General features: G+C 45.1%; 1 long non-coding RNA gene across 1 annotated transcript in view; it reads left to right on the top strand.

Annotated features, from left to right (window-relative positions):
- Nucleotides 1-22,166, top strand: part of LOC309864795 — a 93,829-nt gene that overhangs the window by 49,106 nt on the left and 22,557 nt on the right. The window contains exons 2-3 of the long non-coding RNA XR_014311767.1: nt 2,131-2,218; nt 6,396-8,037. This is a non-coding gene — a long non-coding RNA (uncharacterized lncRNA). The remainder of the gene's footprint in view (nt 1-2,130; nt 2,219-6,395; nt 8,038-22,166) is intronic.

Here is a 22,166-nt window from a genome sequence, read left to right as displayed (position 1 = left end):
AAAGAAATGAAAAGAACACTAGAATATGGAAGACAGCGCTGGCTTATCAGTCACTGACTCACTCGGCAAGTGAGGCTTTTGTGTGCCGTCCAGGGCTGGGCTCCGCAGAGGGAAGATGTGTAAGACAAGCTCCTTCCCACAAGAAAAGCTTCCAATCCACCTACTCTTCCCCTGAATTTTCCTTTCAGAATGCTTGGTTTCATTCATCGAGCTGTTCCCCATACCAGGCATTGTGTGATGAGCTCTCACAGAGCGCTCTCATGGAGGAAACAGGCGAGTGATCCGATTTGACTGTCTCGCGTGAGCTGTAGAGCTATGATTTAGATAATGGGGGATGCTGAGAGAGCTTAGTGAGGTCATTTGGGGAGGACGTACGGTCAGAGAAGACTTCCCAGAGGTCACGGCCCCTGAGTTGCCTCCAAAGAAGATCACCTAATGTTTATTCAATTTATGGTTTAAGGGGGTGATGCTCAGGGGATGATTCTGGGTTGGCAGCTGAGCTAACCTCAAAAATGACTTCCCTGGAGACTGGGCAGTGGAGCCATAAGCCGTAAGCCTATTTTGTGCCCTAGCAAACAGCAAGTTCCACCCAAATAGAACATCCCCATGAATTCCCATTTTCAGTCTGGGAGCTAGGGATCTCCTACTCTTGGTCTCTGGAAAGCAAAGACATCAGATGGATCTTAAATCCAAAGACTGGCTGCTTTTTCCCAGTGCCAGGGACCAGCTCAACCCGTTTCCTGTGAGTCTGGTGTCTTCTCCTCCTGCCCGCCAGAGGTGACCCCCCAGAATCTCAACATGACAGGCTTACAATAGAAAACCATCCTTATGGACTGTCCAGGGAGACTGTTCCCCCAGAGGCAGTGGTGGGGAATTTTGATGTAAGAATGAGGGTGGAGCCAGATGTGTAAGACAGCTCTAGCTCTAGCACACTAGGCTGAAAAGCTTGGACAATAGGAAGACATCGCTGATTGGTACCCATGGCACAAACATGATGAAAAAATGGAGTTTTAGGAAATAGCTCAGTGATTGAATGTAGGATGCATTGGGCAAGAACAAAAGGGTAGAGGCAGGCAGACAGACTAGAGCAATAGTGCAATAGTTCAGGTTTAGTGTAGTAGTAGCTATTGGCCTTAGAATAGGAAAACAGGGCAAAGCAATGGAAGAAGTGGAAAGACTTGGAGGGGGATGGGAGAGCATGTGATAGAGAAAACCAGCAATCAAGGGTGAGGAGTTCATGAAGATGATCGATCTGATTTAGTATGGATGGAGGGATTGCGGCTATTGACTTGTAATAATACAGCTTTCATTATTATTTTAAAGCCCTCTCCTAAAATAAAGTCTGTACATTGAGTATGGCCCTATGCTTCAAGACTGGACATCTGTCTCTTCCGGTGCCCCTTTTTGTCATGTCTCATGCTTCCCTGGCCTTGGTCCTCCTGCCCTTAAGTCCAAAGACACTATCCCCCAGGCACATAGGGAAACGTACCTATTCTCTGTTTGTCCTTTGGTAACAGACACTAAGGGCCTGTAGACAAGTGAAAACAGATAATAACCTGGATGCAACACTTGAGCTTTGTATAAAATCTTGCTTATATATAGTTTAGTAAAATACATGACTTTGTGTTAATGCAGAGCTTGAGGGGTAAATTTTTAAATCCCATCCTCTTCCTTGAAAAGTGGAGTCAAATGAAAAATAATTTTGGGTTGATTTATAGTAAAAGCAATACTCAAATCTGAATTTACCAGAAGCTTGTTTTGAATGGCCAGATTATTTTGTAAATGTGTTGGTTTCTTTCTTTCTTTTTTTTTTTTTAAGATTTTATTTATTTGACAGAGAGAGAGAAATCACAAGTAGGCAGAGAGGCAGGCAGAGAGAGAGGAGGAAGCAGGCTCCCTGCGGAGCAGAGAGCCCGACGTGGGGCTCCATCCCAGAACCCCGGGATTATGACCCGAGCCGAAGGCAGCGGCTTTAACCCACTGAGCCACCCAGGCGCCCCAATGTGTTGGTTTCTATGGTCAAGACATTTCTAGCCTCTAAATTGTGGGACATTGAAGTTTCCAACATTTTTTTTTTATTATTATTATGAAACAACAACGGTGAGTCTTGCTGTCTGCTGGCTATTTCAGATTTCTTTCTTGACATACCTCGGGCAAGGTTCTTGCAGAACACAGAGATGGATGCTCACAGCCCACCAGTCCAGCTTTATTTTGAAAGGTAAAGCTCTTCCAGACCTGTCTTCTTTAAGAGTATACAGTCCATTGCATGAAATGCTTTGAGATACTGCATTCCGTTCTGAGTGCTTAAAAGCCCTCAAGTGGAAAACTCAGATCAGTCTCCAAGAAACAGCCATGTGTTGATAGCCAGCTTCTCTGTGCAATTTCTATCTGTTCCTTACTGCTAGAGCAGCATGATGTCAGTGCTAGAAAAAGCAAGCTTCATGCCTTTGCTGCTTTTTCAGTTTCTGTTTGGAGCATTGGTGTGGTGTTCATCAAAGGCTCATGGGAAATATAATGTCTGGTGTTGCTACTCAGAGTAGAAGAGCAACACTTGATGAGAACATGGAAGTCTCCTTGTAAATGCTATACATTGCATTGCTGGGTTAATGTAAAGCTACAGAAATAAAATACCTAAGTGTTTCCGCAGACAGTTAATATCCATCCTGTGGACATGGAAAAAGCGAGGCAGAGAAGGGGGGAAGGCAATGAATGTTCAGCTGGAATAAAAAGTGGAACAGAGTAAGCCGATGTTTTCTCCCTGTAGAACTCATTTGGATTAATCTTCTATTTAAAGCTCTTAATAGTAAATTATAGCTACATGGCCATTTGGAAACATTCAAGATGGCAGAATGAAACAATTTGAACACATATTCTTATTACTCTATATGAACATAACGAATTTGAGATGTTCAGTCAACTTCTTTGAAAGAGAAAATAGAAAAAGGGAAAAAGACAAAAGCCATGTTCCAAGAAGCAGAATTAAAACAGAGAACACCCTTCACCTGGTCAATTATTTTAGAGCAAGAGATAAGGCTCCTCATTAAGAACTAGCATCATAAAAAGTACTTTGTGTGAGGAAATTAAACAAGAAAGAAAAAAAGAGCTGGAAGCAAGGACTATGGAAAGTGTTTCTACATTTTTCTAATTACTCACTTCATTTCCTGGAAAGGAATGGCTGCCCACTGATGGGTTGATCTAGTTTAATATTTACCTCAAAGTACAATTTTATTGCCTAAGCATTATTAACAAAGTCAAAGTTACTGAGGAAAAGTGAATGAACATTAGAAAAATGTGGACTTCCTGATTATTAGTGGCTATGTTAGAGATGTTGTCTAATTTTTCTCCTCACTTTTGTTGAGTGATGAGAGGTTAGCTTGGACAGGTAATGCAAACAAAGGGAACAGAAAAATCCAGTAGGTCTAGAGAGTCAGTTCAAGCAATGCACGTGCGCCCCGCCCCCCGCTTTTTCTATTTTAAAAGATTGACCTGATATTTACATAGGAAACAAATTATGCCCCCTGCACTCCACCTCAGATAGTGGAAAATCACCTAACTCCCACCTCCCCGAATCCTTGCACTTATTTTCATGTTTCGTCTTAACACAGTTTCTGTAGATCAGAGGAATGATCACTCTTGCCCACAGCTACCTTTCTCGAGGTGCCTGGCCTCAGTAGCAGAGGGATGTATTTATTCACCCTTTGAGCTCTTGGGGGTGGGAAAGGGGAAATTTCCATCTGACCTTTCAGTACATTCCTTTTCTGAAAGTGACTTTTTCGGTGTGAAATCTCTGATGTGGTTGCGTTTGACTGAAGTTATTTTATTTTTAGCCCACCTAGCAGTGAACCCAAAGTTAATATTACTGCATGTGCGTGTATTGGGGTGGGGGGACGGGCAGAGAGTGGCTTGACTGCTTAAACTGTTCCTGACGTTCAATCACGGTTATCATTGCAGGCCTCGATTTTCTGGAAGGCAAAAATGCAAATAATACCCCACTCTTATTATCTGGTAGTAGTTTTTGTAGATCAGTTGCGACTTTGGTCATCGTTATTGCTGTTGTTTTGATCAAAGACTGCTACTCCTTTAGACCAGGTACACATCCTGGAGTAAGAAACTTAGGGACTCCAATTGCCATCTGGAACAATATACTTTTAACTTTCATGGAAATGTCTTTATGGAGCAAATACAGCAAATACAAATACATTTTAACTTTGTTTGAAAATGGATCATTGTACCAGCCATTGAATTTCAAGGGCAGGACAGAATTATGCATCATTAGCGAGAACACATCAGAGCTTGGCAGGAAATGCCTAGGATGCGCCTCCCTGCTTGCCATGTCTATTTCCTAAATGGAACTCACCATAATTTCCTCTCATAGGACAGTGTCCTGAATTCATATCTGCCTATGACATATCACTCAACAATAACAACGGGCTCACATCAATGCACATGTGAATAACACCTGCAAGAATTATAAGGCATGGTCTCTCATCTCTCTTTTGCTCCTGTTCAGAAAATCCAATTAATTGCCTCTGGGTTGAAACGTTGGGCTGATGGAGGAAGCCACAGAGGAGCCAGGTGAAACTGCTAACAATGCTGATTTGGGCTTTTGGAGGCAGATGTTCGCTTTGCTCAGAGGCTGGGAAATCAGAGTGACAGATCCACTGGGGTTAATTTGTTACCTTTGGAATGGGTGGGGGCTTTGGCCAGAAATGGGCAAGATCAGTGTTTCTCAAGCCTTAATGGGCTATGGATCATCTGAAGATCTTTTTTAAAATTCAGATTCAGGTAGAAATCACAAGGTAGAAATCTCGAGATGCTGCATTTCTAACAAGCCCATGGGGGAATGCCAAGAATTCTGTTTTAGGTAGAAAGGAATATAGTGGCTACTAGGAGATCCTTGGTGAGGGAAGAAAGTATGTGTGCCAAGAGGTGAGGAGAGAAAAGGCAGTAAGAAGGGAGTCTGGATGGAAAGTTGGGTCCTAGGCCCTAAGGCTGCTGAGGGTTAGAGGAGCTGGGATTCCGGGAAGCAGGTCCAGTGCCAGGAGAACCAAGGGACCTGTTGGGGGGACGTGAGCCAGGCTGGCTGTCTAAGCCATTTTTCTGGGGAGGCAAGTTATATTACACCCATGTTGCAAGATAAGAGTCATGATTCACTGTTGGTTTTCTGAACAGTTCCTCTTGGTTAGGAAGCTCTTTCCCTGGGTGGCATAGGAGCTGATATCCCTCCAGAATAACGAGAGCATCCATACTGAAAATCTCTATGCCAGTAGAGGATTATGAAGAGAAGAATTCTTGCAGTCAGGTGTGGGTTCAAGACCCGGCTCCACTAGTGACAATCGTTCCTGGACGTGTTGCCCTCTCTAAAACTCAAGTTTCTCATTGGCAAAACAGGGCTAAACAACAGGTTATCCAGATATAGTTGTGTTTATGTCCAAGAGATCATAAGCATCATGCTTGGTCTGTCAATGTTCCAGAACTGATCTCCTGCTTGCAGGCATTGAGACCCGAGGTGTGCTACATTCAGCAAGTTTACTTCCTTTCATCAGTATGACCCTATATTCTTGGACCCTATACTTGGAGTTCAGGCTTTGCTATATTGACCATCACTCTCCTTTCTGAGCAAATAACATGGCATATATAGGCTTATTTTCTAACCTATGGAAAGATGTTAAGGTGAGAGTGAGATTGGTGTGTTTCAGGGACAAAAGGACTTCTGGTATAAGGTAGTCAAGAAACAGTGATACAGGGTGAAATCTGAGATAAGCAGGGGCCAGTTCACATAAGGCTATATGTAAGCTTCAGAAAAGATTTCAATCTGGGGGCCTGGATGGCTCCATTGGTTAAGTGTCCAACTCTTGGTCTCGGTTCAGGTCATGGTCTCAGGGTCATGAGATCAAGCCCCATGTTGGGCTCCACGCTCAGCACAAAGTCTGCTTAATACTCTCTCTCCCTCTGCCCCCTCGCCCCTATGCATTCTCTCTTTCTCTCAAATAAATAAATAAGTCTAAAAAAAATTTTTTTAAAAAGAGAAACGATTTCAATTTTATTAAATCAACAGCGATAGAATTGAGGTGCCTCAATAGAATTAGGTGCCTCACGATTAAATGAAAATAGCAATAATACTGAACATTTATTGAGGGCTTACCCTATGCCAGGCATGGTGTTAAAGGTTTCTCTGTATGTTCGCATTGACTCCTCACATCAGCCATAGGAGGCGGATACTAATATTACCTTCATTTTATAGATGAGTAAGCCCAGGCTCAGACGGTTCATGAAAATGCCCAGGTCACTAGCCGGTCATGAACAGGAAACAAGATACTATCCCACAGTACCCTTCTCAATCCACTGCAGCCTGTTTCGTCTACTGTTTCAGTTTGGGTTTGTTTGATTGGCAGTGATTACCACTGGTCCTGCTGCCTGGAGGCCGCTGGTCACGGCGCCTCCCGCGCGGCACTGAGCGCCGACGGGAACCTGATGCAGGCGGAGCTCTCCTGGCAGTTCTGAGAGAGGCACGTGCGTCGTGTCACCGGGATCAGCCTGTCCTGTCATTTTCCTATCTGCGCATCCCTGCACGCACACATGTCCAAGCGCCTGTATCCTCTTTATGACTCGAACCTGCCTTCCCTCCGGCCACAACGAATCGCAGCTTTTCCCTAGAGGGTGTAATGAGTCCATCGGCCCAGCGGTGCCTCCCAGCAGCAGCCCCTCACCGCGCACCTCTGTTCCCGCGAAGCTGCAGCGCACGGCATGACCTCTCCGGAATCGCACACCCTGGGAGAGAGAGAGACTGGGTTTTTCAGTCGGCACGATCTCTCCCTTCCTCCCTGGTGGAGCGAGCTCCCTTTATGTGGCTTAACAGGGAGAGAGAATATTCCCGAGCATTCGGGGACGATTTTGAAGGGCAGGCCTATGGCCAGGCCTCCTGGAGTGGATGAAAGACGGGGACAGGTATGAATGTTGTGGATCAGATAGCATCTCTCTTACAACACATTGTCCTCAGAGTTTCACCGCAGCTCACGGATGTGACTGACACAGGAAATTGTGAAGACTAGTTACCAGCAGGACGGAGGCCCAGGTTTCTGATTCCGCAGCCCCGCACTTCATTCACGAAGTTGAAAGAGCCACTCTCGATTCAAAGGGAGGCAGCTGCCACAGAGAACTCAAATGGCAAATCTGAGACCCCACCCAGAGTTGGCAGAAGACAGCAGGATCAAACTTCTCCTCCAGCCCCCAACTTACGACAACTGTTGCTGCAGCATAGCTCTTAGGGATTGGCATACGAAGATATTTCATCAGACGTGTCAAAACAATCAAGATAAAAATAATCACTGCGTCAGGAGGCTCTCCCATTGATGAGATGCAGGCATCATTTCTGGGAAGTGTAGGAGCACGTAATGCCCATTGTCCTCTCGGTAATTGCCTTGGTCCCCAAGGGTCCTAATGGGGAAGGGGCTTAATGAGCGTTGGCACGCGAGAAAAAAGGAACTGAAACAAAATATCGATTGTTCTGAATATAACCAGAATGTTCCCCAGGACAGAAAACTCTGGTGTTACACAGGAAAGAGTACTCATGGCTGGTGAGAAGAAGATATTCTCTATGGGTAAGAGGCTTATTTCGATATGGAAGGAATACACAGAATTGTCAAAATACACAACAAACACTCTGCTTGGTTCAGCAACTATTTGTTGAGGTGGCAGTATTCGAAGCATGAAGGGTACAGCAGTGAGTAAGACAGAACGCCTGTTCTCGGGCTAGCAGTTCAGTGGGGCCTAAGGTAGACACAAAAAACATGGAGTGTAAGTGGTCTGCATAGAATTACTGCTGGGAAGGATGAGAGAGAAAGAGACTGTGTTGGTCAGGGAAGGCTTCCTTGAGGAGGTGACCTCGAAGCCCATGTCTGAATGTCAAGGAAGAGTCAAGTGTGCCGTGTTGAAGGGAAGAGGATTCTGTGTGGAGAATCAGCTTCCAGGCTCTAAGCTGACCATGAGTTTGGTGTGTTTCAGGAACAGAAAGACGCCCTGCTGGGTTCGAGCAGGGTACGTAGAAAAAATGATAGGGTGTGAGATCTGAGAGGTAGGCAGGGGGGCTAGATCACGTGACTCTTATTCCATAGGAGAGGTCAGGATGACTTCTTCCAAAGTGTGTCACCAGAGGGATGGGGAGAAATGGATAGATTCAGGCTGTATTTTAGAGGTAAGCTTAAGAAGGTCTGCTGTTAGTTTGGGTGTGGGATGATGCAAAGAAAGCGATCAAGGGTAATTTCCGGATTTTTTGTCATGAGCAAGTGGTACATTTTAATGGCACCAATTGGTGATGTCACTAGGGTACCATTTACTGAGAGAGGAGACTGGTGGAGAAACTTGGGAGGGGAATATCAAGAATTGGGATTGGCCCTAAGTTGAGAGGCTTGCTTAATGTCTATGGCTGGAACCCAGCTGAAGTGGGCTGAGGGGGGATTTATGGCAGGAGGAGGTGGAGGCAGTGACCATAAGAAACCACGTCAGGAAGTTTTCCTGTTAAGAAGAGCAGAGAATTGGGGTCATGGCTGTGTGGGAATATGGGGCCAAGAGAGATTATTTTTATGTCCATATTTCATATGGCAAGTACAAGATCACACTCTGGTAGAGAGCGTGAAATGGATGATGCTGAAGAGAAGGAAACATTGGAGGCACAAAGTCCCTGAGTGAGACGGGTGAGGGAAAAGACGGGAGCTGGGGGGCAGTTGGGTCTCAGGAGAGTGAGACTCCTGAGCTGTTGAGGACCTAGGGTAGTGGTTTGGGTGGTGACGTGAGAGGAGACCTTCTGATCACTTCAGTTTTCTTGAGGAAGTGTGAGGCAAGGTCAGCAGCTAACACTGGGGTGCAAACGGTGTGAAGAGAGAAGGGGGTCAACAGTGACCTAGAAGAATGGGACAGCAAACGCATGGAGAGCTGGCAGTGCCCAGGCAGTGCTGAAGGGTGCTAGAGACTTTGTGACCATGAGTCAGAGCACAGCTAGTCAGGAGAGATGCGTTGAAGGGAAGATACAAAATATGGGTGTGTCCCCAGAGTTCCGACAGCGCTTCTTACTTGCGCGAACTCATGTCATCATTAGCATAACCTTGGAGGACGGGAAGGCAGGAGGTGCACCATATGGCTGAAAGAGACCACAGGACTGGCCTGGGTCACGGAAGCAAAGCACTCGACTCTGAAGCTCCGGGTCCTTCTGTCACACTGGCATTGGTGGGAGTGACTTAAAAGCGAGAACAACCACAGAACACAGTATAACACAGACTCATGGACTTAGCTCTTTTGAAAAGATGTTTAAACTTGATGCTGCAGCAGAATATGGCTGCAAAGTTTGTCAATGGTGATTTATGATAGAATTGTTAAAAAAAATCCTTCCAACATGCCCCAAAGGAAAATATGGTTGATAAGTGTGGATGATAGATGGTGCTAATAGCGCGATGGTTAAGGAGAGGGTGGACATTGGTATAAAAAGGGACTCGGGTTCATGACAAGTTTTTTTTTTTTTTAATTTAAAAGTGTACTTAGGTTTAAAAAAATAAAAGTAAAAAATTACCGAGGTTCAAAGCCTGCCTCTATCAGCCATGGGCTTTGGGACTTCGGACAAGTAGTTTAACTACCCAAACTCAGTTTGCTCATCCGTGATATGGTCATGATAGTATCATCCTCCTTCACTGAGTTGAGAATTAACTAAAATAATTCCCATAAAGAATACAGCACTGTGGCATATAGTTAGGGCTCGTTAAAGCCGTACCATTACTACTACTAGTGAAAACTAAAGTTGCAAGGTGAGGATGGACTGCTGTACTATTATGTCGACAGACATTATCATGTGAACTCCAGCAATTATTTCTCGAAGGTGGTTGATTAAGGAATTCACAAGTTCCTCTATATATAAACCTTAGGTTATTTAGCAATGACTGCCATCCAATATACTAGAATAGAAGCTTAATTGAGGGGCGCCTGGGTGGCTCAGTGGATTAAAGCCTCTGTGTCATGATCTCAGGGTCCCGGGATCGAGCCCCAGCATCAGGCTCTCCGCTCAGCAGGGAGCCTGCTCTTCCCCTCTCTCTCTGCCTGCCTCTCTGCCTGCTTGTGGTCTCTCTCTCAGTCAATTAAATAAATAAAATCTTTAAAAAAAAAAAAAAAAGAAGAAGCTTAATTGATAGGCTAACAGATTTGACTCATAGAACAAACATTTTGTTGCTGGCTAAACACAAAAACAAAAAGACTCAAGACCTTATGCATATTTATTTATGCATGTAAATATCTCATTTAAAAATCTATACAGGAGGGGCGCCTGGGTGGCTCAGTGGGTTAAAGCCTCTGCCTTCAGCTCAAGTCATGATCTCAGAGTCCTGGGATTGAGCCCCCGCATCAGACTCTCTGCTCAGCAGGGAGCCTGCTTCCTCCTCCTCTCTCTCTCTCTCTCTCTCTCCCTGCCTCTCTGCCTGCTTGTGATCTCTGTCCGTCAAATAAATAAAATCTTTTAAAAAAAAATCTATACAGGAAATGTAAGTGAATATGTAATACTGACAAAGAGACTACATATAATTTGAAAAATGACAAAATCAGAGTAAACATGTTGGGTCAGAAATGTGATTCTGATCTTACCATGGGGGCACTTTATAATCACATTAGAGCAATATTTCCAAAGATGAGTTAGCTGGTGGCTGTCTTCTCATCAGGGAACTCTTGCCTGTCCATATGTGGATATGTGGGACTTAGTTGGTGAACCCCTACTATCTTACTGAGTTTCTAACATGGTCATCCAAGTTATTAGAACAAGGTCCTAATGCAGTGCTTCTGGTATTTCTGGTCGCTCTGCGCGTTGAATGCTGGCTTATCCAGACCAAATGTTATATAAAACTAAAGAGAAAGCCTGGGTAACTTACAGTAGAGGGTTACATATAAATCGTGGGTTTTATGGACCCTAACAACTTTTTAAAACAATTATATGTAGTAATTCTCTTGTAATAAATAGTAGAGCTCTGCCATGCTGCTCGAAGGGCCACTTTATCTTCCCAGTCTGACTCTAGGAGGTGTTAATATCTAGGATACAGGATTTGCTAATTTAGCTCTCTGCTATGGAAGGTTTTAGCGGAGCTCTCACTAGGCCCTATCCCTCACAGGCATCTATGCAGCGTTAAAACTTTGTGATGCTCTGACCTCACCGGGAGGGCCTGTCTCTAGGGTTGGAGCCCAGGCATCGGCAGTTTAAAGAGATCTGCTGAGGGGCGACGAGGTGGCTTAGTCAGTTAAGCAGCTGAGCCTTGGTTTCAGCTCAGGTCATGACCTTGAGGCTCTGAGATGGAGCCCCGCACCCAGGCTCTGTGAAGAGTCTGTTTCAGATTCTCTCTCTTGCTCCCTCTCCCTGTAGCTCATACTGTCTCTCTCTCAAATAAATAAAATCTTGAAAAAAGAGAGATCCACTGTGATTATGCTGTACATGTACACTCTAGAAGTTGAGAATTGCATCTAAAGCAAACCTCTCGGCTTTCATAGGCTACTATGGAAGTATGTGCGTGTGTCAGACATTCATAGATGTATGGTCATTTTCATTAAAATACGTAGGATTTTTTTTAAAAGATTTTTATTTATTTGACAGGCAGAGATTACAAATAGGCAGAGAGGCAGGCAGAGAGAGAGAGGAGGAAGCAGGCTCCCCACTGAGCAGAGAGCCTGACTCGGGGCTTGATCCCAGGACCCTGGGATCATGACCTGAGCCAAAGGCAGAGGCTTTAACCCACTGAGCCACCCAGGCGCCCCTAAAATACTTAGGATTTTTTAATGCCTACAAAGCTTATGCTTCTGAAAGTTTGATTGGAAGTCAAAGTGATTGTGGATTTTTCTGCTGCGTCGGCAAGGTATTTTAGAAGCTTATCACAAAGCTCTTTATCAGATAAGAATGTTTTCAGCAGTAAACAACAGAAAACCAATCTGAGTCACTTAAACTATTTGAAGGGTATTTTTCTTCCAAAACTAAGAAGGCTGCAAGTAGGTAACCCAGGACAATTGCTGCAGCTGAATAATGTCAATGAGTTCCGAAAATATTTTTCTTGGTTTCTTCGGACGTCATTACCCTGTCGATTGTTGCTTCATGACTACAGTATGGCTGCCTCTGCTCCAAGCATCACGTTCATGTTCAAGGCAGGAGGAAGGAAAGAAAGAGTGGTGCTAGCTAGCCCTGTCTTTATGGGGAAGGAACATTGCTGCTTACATCTCATTGGCCAGAATTGTGTCTTATGGAAATCTTTTGCTGCCAGAGAGATTTCTTTGCCTCCACAGTAAAGGAACAGAGAGGAAGGAGGGTTAGGAATGGCCAGCCAAGGCCGACTGCCCCATTTTGTATATCCATATGCCTATTCCTTTAACTTCCCTGGCATTGGGGAAGGAGACTTTTTTTTTTTTTTTTAGGTAAGCTCCACACCCAGCGTGGGGCTTGAACTCAGGCCCTGAGATCAACAATCACACGCTCTGCCAACTGAGCCAGCCAGACCCCCAGGGAAGGAGTCTTAATATACCTCTCCAATCATTCAGTTTTTAAAATTACCTTTATTGCCATGGCTTATCTTAAAAATGGCAATAGTGGCTATCACTATCATTTACAGACTCACTGGGTGCCAAGCATTGTGCTAGCTGATTTTTCTATCTTTCCTCCAGTCTGGTTACAGTAATCCTCCCTGCAAGGGGAAAATCACTGTCCTTGTTTCAGAGATAGGAAAATTAGCTCTCGAGGCACCTGGATGGCTCAGCAAGGTAAGCCTCTGCCTTTGGCTCAGGTCATGATCTCGGGGTCCTGGGATCGAGCGTCGCATCGGGCTCTCTGCTCAGCAGGGAGCCTGCTTCCTGTCTCTCTCTGCCTGTCTCTCTGCCTACTTGTGATCTCTGTCAAATAAATAAATAAATAAAATCTTAAAAAAAAAAAAAAAGAAAAGAAAAGGAAAGAAAATCAGCTCTCCAAGGCTGGAGAGGGTAAATGGTTCGCCCGAGGCTACCTAGTAAGAAGTGTTGGAGTTAGTGAACCTCAGACTATATGGCTCGAAAGCTTATGCTCATCCCAAAGCAGGCACTGCCTCCAGACCTGGATCAAGACCGGCCTTGAGAGGTCCACACACATGAAGAAATATAGATTTTCATCATCACCACACACTCTTTTTATAGCAGGCTGCATCTATGACCCACTTGCTGCCCTCTTCCAACTCCTTGAAGTCACTCAAGTGAAAAAAAAAAAAAAAGGCATTCTGGTGTTGAGGACATCCCCTCAGTGATGCTGGTACCTGAGCCTGGGCAGTCAGCTCACCTTGGGACTCGGGCCTGGCCCCGCATGTGCCCTGGTCCCCGGGCGCTCTCACTCCTGCCACAGGGCACGTGGCTAGGTAGCTTCGTGTTGCCGTCTTTCCAGGGGTTCTGCAAGGGCTCTGGAAAATGCAGGGGGCATGCGGTTTGAAAAGAGGAAGTGCTATGGTCATGTCCCTTCTCAGTATAGGAATGGATTTTTCAGGGGCAAGGCCAAGCCCTGAACCCTGGGGGAGACCACGTCTGGGTGCTGGTGCTCTGTGCAAATGATCAGGGCGCTCCGCAAGGCCATCAGGCAGTCCTTGGATATAAGTGTGTGGGAGGCTGTCACCAGGAGTGGACTCACCGCAGGCAGAGGGGGCCTTTCTTTTTCAAGTCTGATTTACAAGAAATGTGCCACCATGCAGCAGGGAAACTAACCTCTGGCAGCTCTTTAGATGAAAATTTCTGTTAATAAAAGGAGCCCACTGTAATGGTGAGGCTTTCCTTCTGCTCTAGAAAACCCCGATGACATTTTTCTCCTGGGCTTATAAAACCAACATTCTCAGGCTTTAGAGACCCACATCTAATGGCCTTGGGATTCTCTCAAACACTTTTGAGGTCCTTGCTGTGCAGTCCCTTGAACAATCAGAGGGGAGGTGGGGGTGGGGGGAGTCTCTGGAGATGTATTTAAAACCATGGAAGCCCAGGTATCTATAATTAAAGCCTGTATCTGCAGGCTAGACAGTGCTTAGAATTTTCTTGAGCCTCAAAGGTAAATCAGAAAATATTTTCCCGATTTTGACTCCTATGGCTACTCAGTTTTGCTTGTCTGAGTTTGCTTACTCTGAGGAGACAGATGATCAAAGGTGACCCAGGGACAATGTCTCTTCTGTCTGCCAAGCAGATCCCAGTAGCCTCTGGCTTCTTTGGATTGGTGCAAGTCAGAATCCAGACTTTGTTTCAGGTAACCCCTTGCTTATGTGTCAGGCTTGGATGACTTGGGTAGTTCAGCCCCCATAAAACACCTGCAGCGACTGAGAGCCACAAATGCACACTTGTTCTTCTTTTGGAAGAACAAAGACAGATCTTGGGTTCAGCCATCTCTCTACTTTACCGTTGGCACCTTCCTCCATTGGCAAGGAGTCCCATGTACTAGGGACTTAGTCTCCACTGCCTATAAATGCTGGGAGGTTGGGGAGCATGATGGGAAGTCTCTGTATTCTAAGTCAGCCTAGAGCTCTGCCATGATTTCACAGCCAGAGATGAACTACATTCTGCTTTTAAACTCTAGAAAAATTCCTACCTTCCTTGGTTCTAATAATGGGACCATGAGGTTTCTAAATTCATGAATTTATAAATATTACTTGTCTCCTTTTCCAAAGCTAACAATTCAGATACGGCTGTAAACATCTGAGGAGGGTCCTCTGAGGCAGCCCTCCAGGCTTAAAATTCTCTTAGGCTTTTCTTGCAAAACAGCAGATGACTTGGGGTTTATCAAATTTTCCATTTCTATTTTTGTCTCCCTCAGAAGGAAATAACCTGAATCTCATGGCTTCTACCATTATATCTTCCAGTATGTCTCATATCTTCTTCCCCCTACTCCCCTAATTCTTTGTGACTTTTTGCTCTTTCAAGAAGAAAAATCCTGAGGGTAGAGAAGAGAAACGAGTCTGCTTGTCCTAAAAATGGGCAGCCCTTCCCCAGGAGGCAGAAACAAGTTTGACAGTTGGGGACGAGGCACATTATTTTCTCAGTCAGTTTGCATTCAGCAAGTTTCTTTGTGATATCACCATCTCTGGCTTCTTGTTTTTGGGCAATTCAGCAGGAAATGAGCAGCACAATACCTTGCCACAAATGAGGCAGAATCAGGGGGACTGGTTTAACCACAGACCTCCAACAGGTGAGGTTCCCTGAACAACTCCATTCGATTGGGATTTCTGGTTTTTTTCCACTGTTAACACAGGCAACCCAGCGGTGTGAACAGAGGGCCCCTAAGTCCCTTCAGTGGCAGATACATTTGAAAATATGTTTCCAGCTCAAGATCATTTCCCCTTCTCTGGAGATGACCTTCACTTCACCATCTCATCCTCAGCAGTTGGACTCCAGAAGCCATGCTCGTTTTTGTGACCCTGCCTTTTGATTTCTCCTTTGTGGATTTAAAAGTGGGTTTCCAACTCACTGTGGTGAAGTCGGCCATGTTCACTTGTATCTTAGCTTCTCACTGGAGTCAACACTGACAAATATTCAAAATTGCATCCTGACTTTCCCACCCCATGCCCTGGGTTCCCCAGCACCCTTTCTTGGAACCCTTCTGGTTCCAACAGGCTGTCATTCTGAAGACTGAATGAGTTCATCACTGAAGTCAGATCCAAACCAGGTGCTGTGTCATAGGTCATAAAGGTCATAAAATAAGTGGTGAATCACGCTGGCGGTTACTGGAATGATGTAAGGAGCTCAGCCCTGCCTCGGGCTCTCAGCTACCAGACATGAAATGGTCTGTGATAGATTCAACTAACTGGAAAGAGAACAGATCACGAAACTGAAGCTTCCATTATATGAATGTAACAAACAAAAGAGTGAGATATAAGGAATAGCATAGAGGACATTCGGAGAAGGGGAAAATGAAGCAGGTGGGGCGGGGGGAATCGGAGTGTGAGACGAACCATGAGAGCCTATGGACTACAGGAAATAGACGGAGAGTTTTAGAAGGGAAGGGGTTGGGGAGATGGATGAGCCTGGTGATGGCTATTAAGGAGGGCACATGTTGCATGGAGCACTGGGTGTTATACGCAAACGATGAATCTTGGAGCACTACATCACAACCTAGTGATGTACTGTATGGTGACTAACATAACACAATAAAAAATAATAATAATAAAAAAAAGAGTGAGATGTACCATAAAGTGAGCAAGAGGTCTCTCCGGGAAGCAAAGTTATAGGTTTTATTTATTTTTTCCTAGTTTACTCTGATTTTTCAAAATCTTTTAATATAATAATGTATGCCTATATTCATAAATTTATGTGCCATTCACAAATGTGGTCTTTATATTATTTTTCCTATTTTGATCGTTCCCTTTTCTATTCCTGCTCACCGCATCTGGGCACACCACCCCTTAGCCCAGAAACCCATTTTCTACAATGAACATCAGTAGTACATTGGTACTACATTCATTCCTTTAGAAAATGACTAACCCCTCTACCTGGCACAGCCTGACTCCTCCACCTACCATGGGACTCATCTTGGCTCTGACCTGTTTTGATGGGCCAGGGAAAGGAATGTGTGACAAAAATAAGACAAGAGCGTGGGGGTGGGGGGAGGGGGGAGATTCCTGTTTGTTTCCTGAATGAGTATCAGAAACCTTAGGGCACCTGGGTGCCTCAGTCGGTTAAGTGTCTGCCTTCAGCTCAGGTCATGATCTCAGTGTCCTAGGTTGAGCTCCACGTCGAGCTTCCTCCTCAGACGCGAGTCTGCTTCTTCCTCTCTCTCTGTGATCTCTCTCGCTTTCGCTTGTCTCGAATAAATAAATAAAATCTTTAAAAAAAAGAAAAAAGAAAATGAAACCTTAGAGCTAATAGAATCTCTGGCAAAACGATGGGCCAGCTTTGAGAGAAGAAGAGCTTTAGGCTCTCCTACCAGACTTTAAAACAGGGCAGATTTCCACCGGACACGCAGGTTGTTAGCATGCAGTTCTTGTGAAGAGACCAGGGAGCCTGTTCAGGTGAGACTGGGACTGGAAACATGGCCATTCTTGAGGTAAACTGCCCCATAACTTGACATAGAAACTGCAGTTAGGAGATCCCCCTCTTGGCCATCCAGCCTAGAAAGCCAGTCTGTGGCAGGCAGGCCTCACCGCCAGGAACAGGATGTATGACGGGCCCCACAAGACAGAGCAGGATGTTGACAGGGTCACTTCCTGCCAAAGAGAATCACCTTGGAGACCCAGAGGGCTACACTCTGGGCTACCTCAGTCCTTTGACTCTTTCCTAGAATGCATATTTTTATCCATCCATATATTTACCTACAGGTATCTGTGTATATTTTTTCCTTCTTCCCTTTAATGCCTTACTTGGACTTTGATGGGGGTGAGAAAGGCCCATGAGAACCAGTATGCGTGGAGAGTGAGTTGAAGCTGCTCAGTTCCCAGGGGAACAAAAGGGCCCACCTGAGAAGGTCTGGGCAGCTGGGCCAGACACGCTGAAATTCACAGAATTCCCCAGTCAGCTACGGGAGGAAAGCAGTTACAGCTCTAACAGCCATGGAAGAGCCTTGGAGGGTGTTCCTCCTGGACAGGCAAGGAAGCTGAGGCCCAGAGACGTCAACGAGAAAAACCCAGTTCCTCTGCAGCCCAGTGACGATGGGTTTTTGCCTGCCTAAGCCTCCAAGGGACAGTACTTACTCAGGAGAGAGGAACTAAGACTAACTTCTCTTCTTCCTTTGTCACGATAGAACCAAGTGAGATTGATTCCTCCCAGGCAAGCTCGAGTTGTTAGGACTCCCTTCGCCCTTGCTGAACCCCAAACTAAACGGATCTCCAGCTTTCTGTGTGTGGGGAGGGCTGGCAGTGTTTACTCTTAGGGTATTTGTGTTAAAGTGCCTGAAAATTTTACCCCTATGGTCTTCTGAGTAGACTCCGAACCCTAACTTGTGGTTTGAGTTTCTCATCCTTGGTGATTCAGTGTTATTTTGGGAAACCTGAAGGGAGTGGATTGGCCTAACCTCTTGCAACACCTTGAAGGACTGGTATGAGGACATCCGTGTCACAGAGTTGAGTTTCCCAGCAGCAGCAGGAACACGTGCTTCCAGACCATGAGCCTCTCTCCTCGGAGGTCATAAAATACACCAGAAGATCTCCTTCTTTCTCCCAAGTCCACTGAGTCACTGAGTCAAAAGCGCCTGTGTTAGCAGTTGTTAAAAAGTAATTTAAGTTTCATTAATTTGGGTTAATATCAAGGAAAACTGCCTGGATCCAGAGCAGAACTGATTTAAAGGCCAAGGTGACATAAAAGGAGTTTAACCCCAAAATCTTACAAGTAATATACCCAACCCCTGGTGCACGTAATTTTCAGCAGAGGTTCCTTAAAAATATTTGGCCTCACCGGTTTGAAGGACAGGTGTTCAGAAATGCTGAAAAGCCACTGCATTCTCAAATAGTGATAAAATTTCTCTTCACTCTTACAAACTAGAGATGAAACCACCAACTTGCTACTGAGTGATTCTAATCCCACGGATGGCCCTGTGAGAGGGAATTATGAGAAAACTCCTAATCTTTCCAAGGGTGTTTGGGACATGTTTTCTTGAGAGAGCATTCACATGAGCTCCATGGCCGGAGACACCCTTGCTTTCTGCACAGTCGGCCAACATATGAAACATGAAGTATTTTTATTTTTCGGAAAAAAAATTAATTAGAAATCCCTTTGGAAAATACGTAATTGGGGCGCCTGGGTGGCTCAGTGGGTTAAGCCGCTGCCTTTGGCTTGGGTCATGATCTCAGGGTCCTGGGATCGAGTCCCGCATCGGGCTCTCTGCTCAGCAGGGAGCCTGCTTCCCTCTCTCTCTCTCTGCCTGCCTCTCTGCCTACTTGTGATCTCTCTCTGTCAAATAAATAAATAAAATCTTAAAAAAAAAAAGAAAATACGTAATTGATGGAATAATAAGGGAAACCACAGTTCCGAGCTAACCCTTGGTTTTAGCTTCACCCGCATGTAGAAATACATTTAGGGCAGTAAAGGGAGTCAGAGGGAAAAAACGGTAAATCTGGAACTGTTCTTCGAATGCAAAAATAATGCCTTGCTCCTTCCATCAGCAAAGCAAGGTCACTATATGGCTCCCACCTGGTGTTGATTCTCCCTGTTCTCAGCCTCTGAAGCTGCTTGCGACCTCTGTCATCCCTGGGCCAGGAGGAGAGCCGAGGAGGACCCGGCCGCACATTCTCCTGTCTGAGTGGAAGGGAAATGAGCCTCCCAGGCACCGTTTCCTTGGCGTTGTCCCCATGATCACCTGCGTCTAAAAACTGTATGTTTTGTTTGAGTATGGTTATAAAAATAGTTTGCTCTCGAAGAGATATTGGCCTTTTTAGAAAACCGCTCCTGGCACGAACCGAGCGAGTCGGTGGCCCCAAGCTCTCGGAGAAGGCAGCGTGCGTCGGAGAGCAGCAGTAAAAGCGATGGTTGCTAGGGGAACAATTGAATTGCTGACACAGAGACAGATGATGGGCCTGAAAACTCTTTTTTCTTCTCCTGCCACATGGAAAAGAAAGCAGATGAGTCAGAAGGAATGGTGGACGCTCCTTTCTGCCTGTTAAGAAAGCTAAATGGCCGGAATGGCCTATTAGTTAGTCTAATGGGAAGAGTCTAGTGGTGGTAAAGGCAGGGAGAAGCTGAGAGCAGCTGGAAAGTTGGGGGTAAGCCCGTGAAGGCTGAAAAAAAAAAGCCACCCACGAATGAGAGGAAACACGGGAGGCATTTGATCATATGTACATAGATGCTTCTTTGAACACCCTCTCCTAAATATGTCGAAATATTTTTAATTGGTTAATTTGCTCACTTGTGTGCCATTCTGTTCCCATTTTTGAAATCCCGTTGTTTCTTGAAACACCTTTCTTTGAGGTATAATTACCTTAAAATTCATCTCCTGTACCTATGGGGTATAGTGATTTTTAAAGTAATTTTAGAGGGTTTGGCAGTCATTTTCCCAATCCAGTTTTAGAACCTTTCCATCTCGCCAAAATGTTGCCTTCTGCCTGTCCACAGTCAATCCCGCTCCCAGCCCCAGGCAACGAATGATCTGTTTTCCATCTCTATAGATTTACCCTTTGCAGAAGTTTTATCTAAATGGAATCATATGATCTGCGGTCTTTTGTATCTGGTTTATTTCATTTCCCGTGGTGTTTTTGAGGTTCATCTGTATTGTACCCCATATCAGTAGCTCATTCTTTTTTTAATGATTGAATAATATTGTATTGTGTTATCAGTCACTTTACACGTGTGATGATGTACATATGTGTTATGTATCACATCTGATTCATCCGTTCAACTGTAGAGGGTCATTTGGATTGTCTCCAGTTTAGGGTGATTATGGATAATACTGCCATGAACATTCCTGTCCTGTAAGTCTTTGTGTGGACATGCATTTTCATTTCCCCTGGGTACATACCTAGGAACAGAATTACTAGACCATAAGTATATGTTTAACTTGTTAAGAAACCACCAACTGTTTCCAAAGTGGCTTTGCCATTTTACATTCCCATCAGCAATACCCAAGGGATCCAGTTTCTTGATGTCCTCCATCTACATTTGGTATTGTCATCTTTGTGATCGGGGCTGTTCCAGTGGGTGCGTAGTAATATCTCCTTGGAGTACATTTCCCTAATGACTAATGACATTGGGTATCTGCTCATGTCCTGAAGGTTTTTTATTGGGAAACATATTTGAAATGGTAGAATTTGGACTGGGAAATCTGAAAACCAAAAAAACGATGACTGGAGGCACATGTCTAAATGTTGTCCACTGAGGTTGATAGGATAGTGTTTCTCATGGCAGACTGCTTGCAGAATCACCCGGAGTATTTGTTCAAAATGCGTATTTGCCCTCGCCTGCAGAATTGATGCCTACGGAGGGGTTCTGAAACACACATTTTTAACTGCTTGATTCTTATGCACATGGGAGTTTGGGAGCCAGCACCCTAAACCCAAGGCACTTCTGCTCACCTGGGGACCGGGTAGGTCCAGAGTCCCCACTAGTAGGAGAGGGACCGAAGAAACAAATAAGCCTGTGGGAGACCTTTGGTCCAAGCATCATGAGCTCAGTGTGTAAGCCTTCAGGAAAACCATCTTTCTGACTCTAGATTTCTTCTTCTGGACACGGGAAACTTAAAACTCATCAGACATGACGTACATAATCATTGTGTGTTGTTAGAATTGCAAGAACCTCGTTCTCACCTCCTTTATAAGGCAGATGAACACAGACCCGAGAATGCCCGTGGAACGCACTGAGCTCAAACATGAAAACACCATCTCAACCCAGCTCATGAAAACAGGACCCGTTTTCAATCAGGAAAGCTCTGTTTTAGTGTCGTTTCCAGAAGGAAGGCTTTGGCTCTGTCATCAGGTCAAAAAAAAAACCCATTAGGGAATGGCTTCGGTCTTCTGCTCAGGATTGAGTCTGGTGGCCCAGGATAGATGAAGTGTCCTAATCAATGTCACCAGTTCCTCAGATACTTATCTCTGAAGGCAGGCTGACCTAAGTGATTTAAAAACTCTCTTAGACTCGGGGTCCGTTGTCATTACCAGGTCACGCTGTATGCATAGGTGTGTAAGCACTATTGCTGTTACCCAGAAAACAAGGGAAATTGAAAGCACCATGGCCAGGCCAGGCTTTGGCAGACTATTTCACTTTAAAAGGACGGTTTGGGACTCAAAGGAACACATTCTTTGTACACCGTGATAATGGCTCAAAGCAGAAAATGTTAATGAACCTGGTAGGAAAGGGTTCAAAGAGCTTAGAGTGGAGGTGGGGCTGACGGTCTGGAATTTTACCAAGGAACTGCTTTTCTTTCCATAAAGGAGAGTCCAAAAACAGAATCTTCCCATTTGTACTTCGAACTAGTTTTAAATATATTAGGAAAAAAATATATACACACAACAAACCTCCCACCCAGACACCCTCCCACTGGCTGGTAGTTCTATTTGAATGGTCTGTGGGTGGCATCCTGGGCAGCGCGTACATCATTGTGCTACTCTCTCTGCACCTCCAGGAGGGACATTCCGAGTCCGCGCATCTGACGGCGGGACCGCCTCTGCTTGCGCTCTCTGTGGGACCCTTTCCCTCCAAATGGCTACTTAGGGGCTTTGTGAAGTAGAATTGCTTTGTAGGAACACAGA

This window comes from Mustela nivalis (genome assembly GCF_964662115.1).
Source record: "Mustela nivalis genome assembly, chromosome: 5".
Taxonomy (NCBI): domain Eukaryota; kingdom Metazoa; phylum Chordata; class Mammalia; order Carnivora; family Mustelidae; genus Mustela; species Mustela nivalis.
The sequence above is the reverse complement of the archived record's forward strand: the minus strand, read 5'-3'. Positions and strand labels throughout refer to the sequence as shown.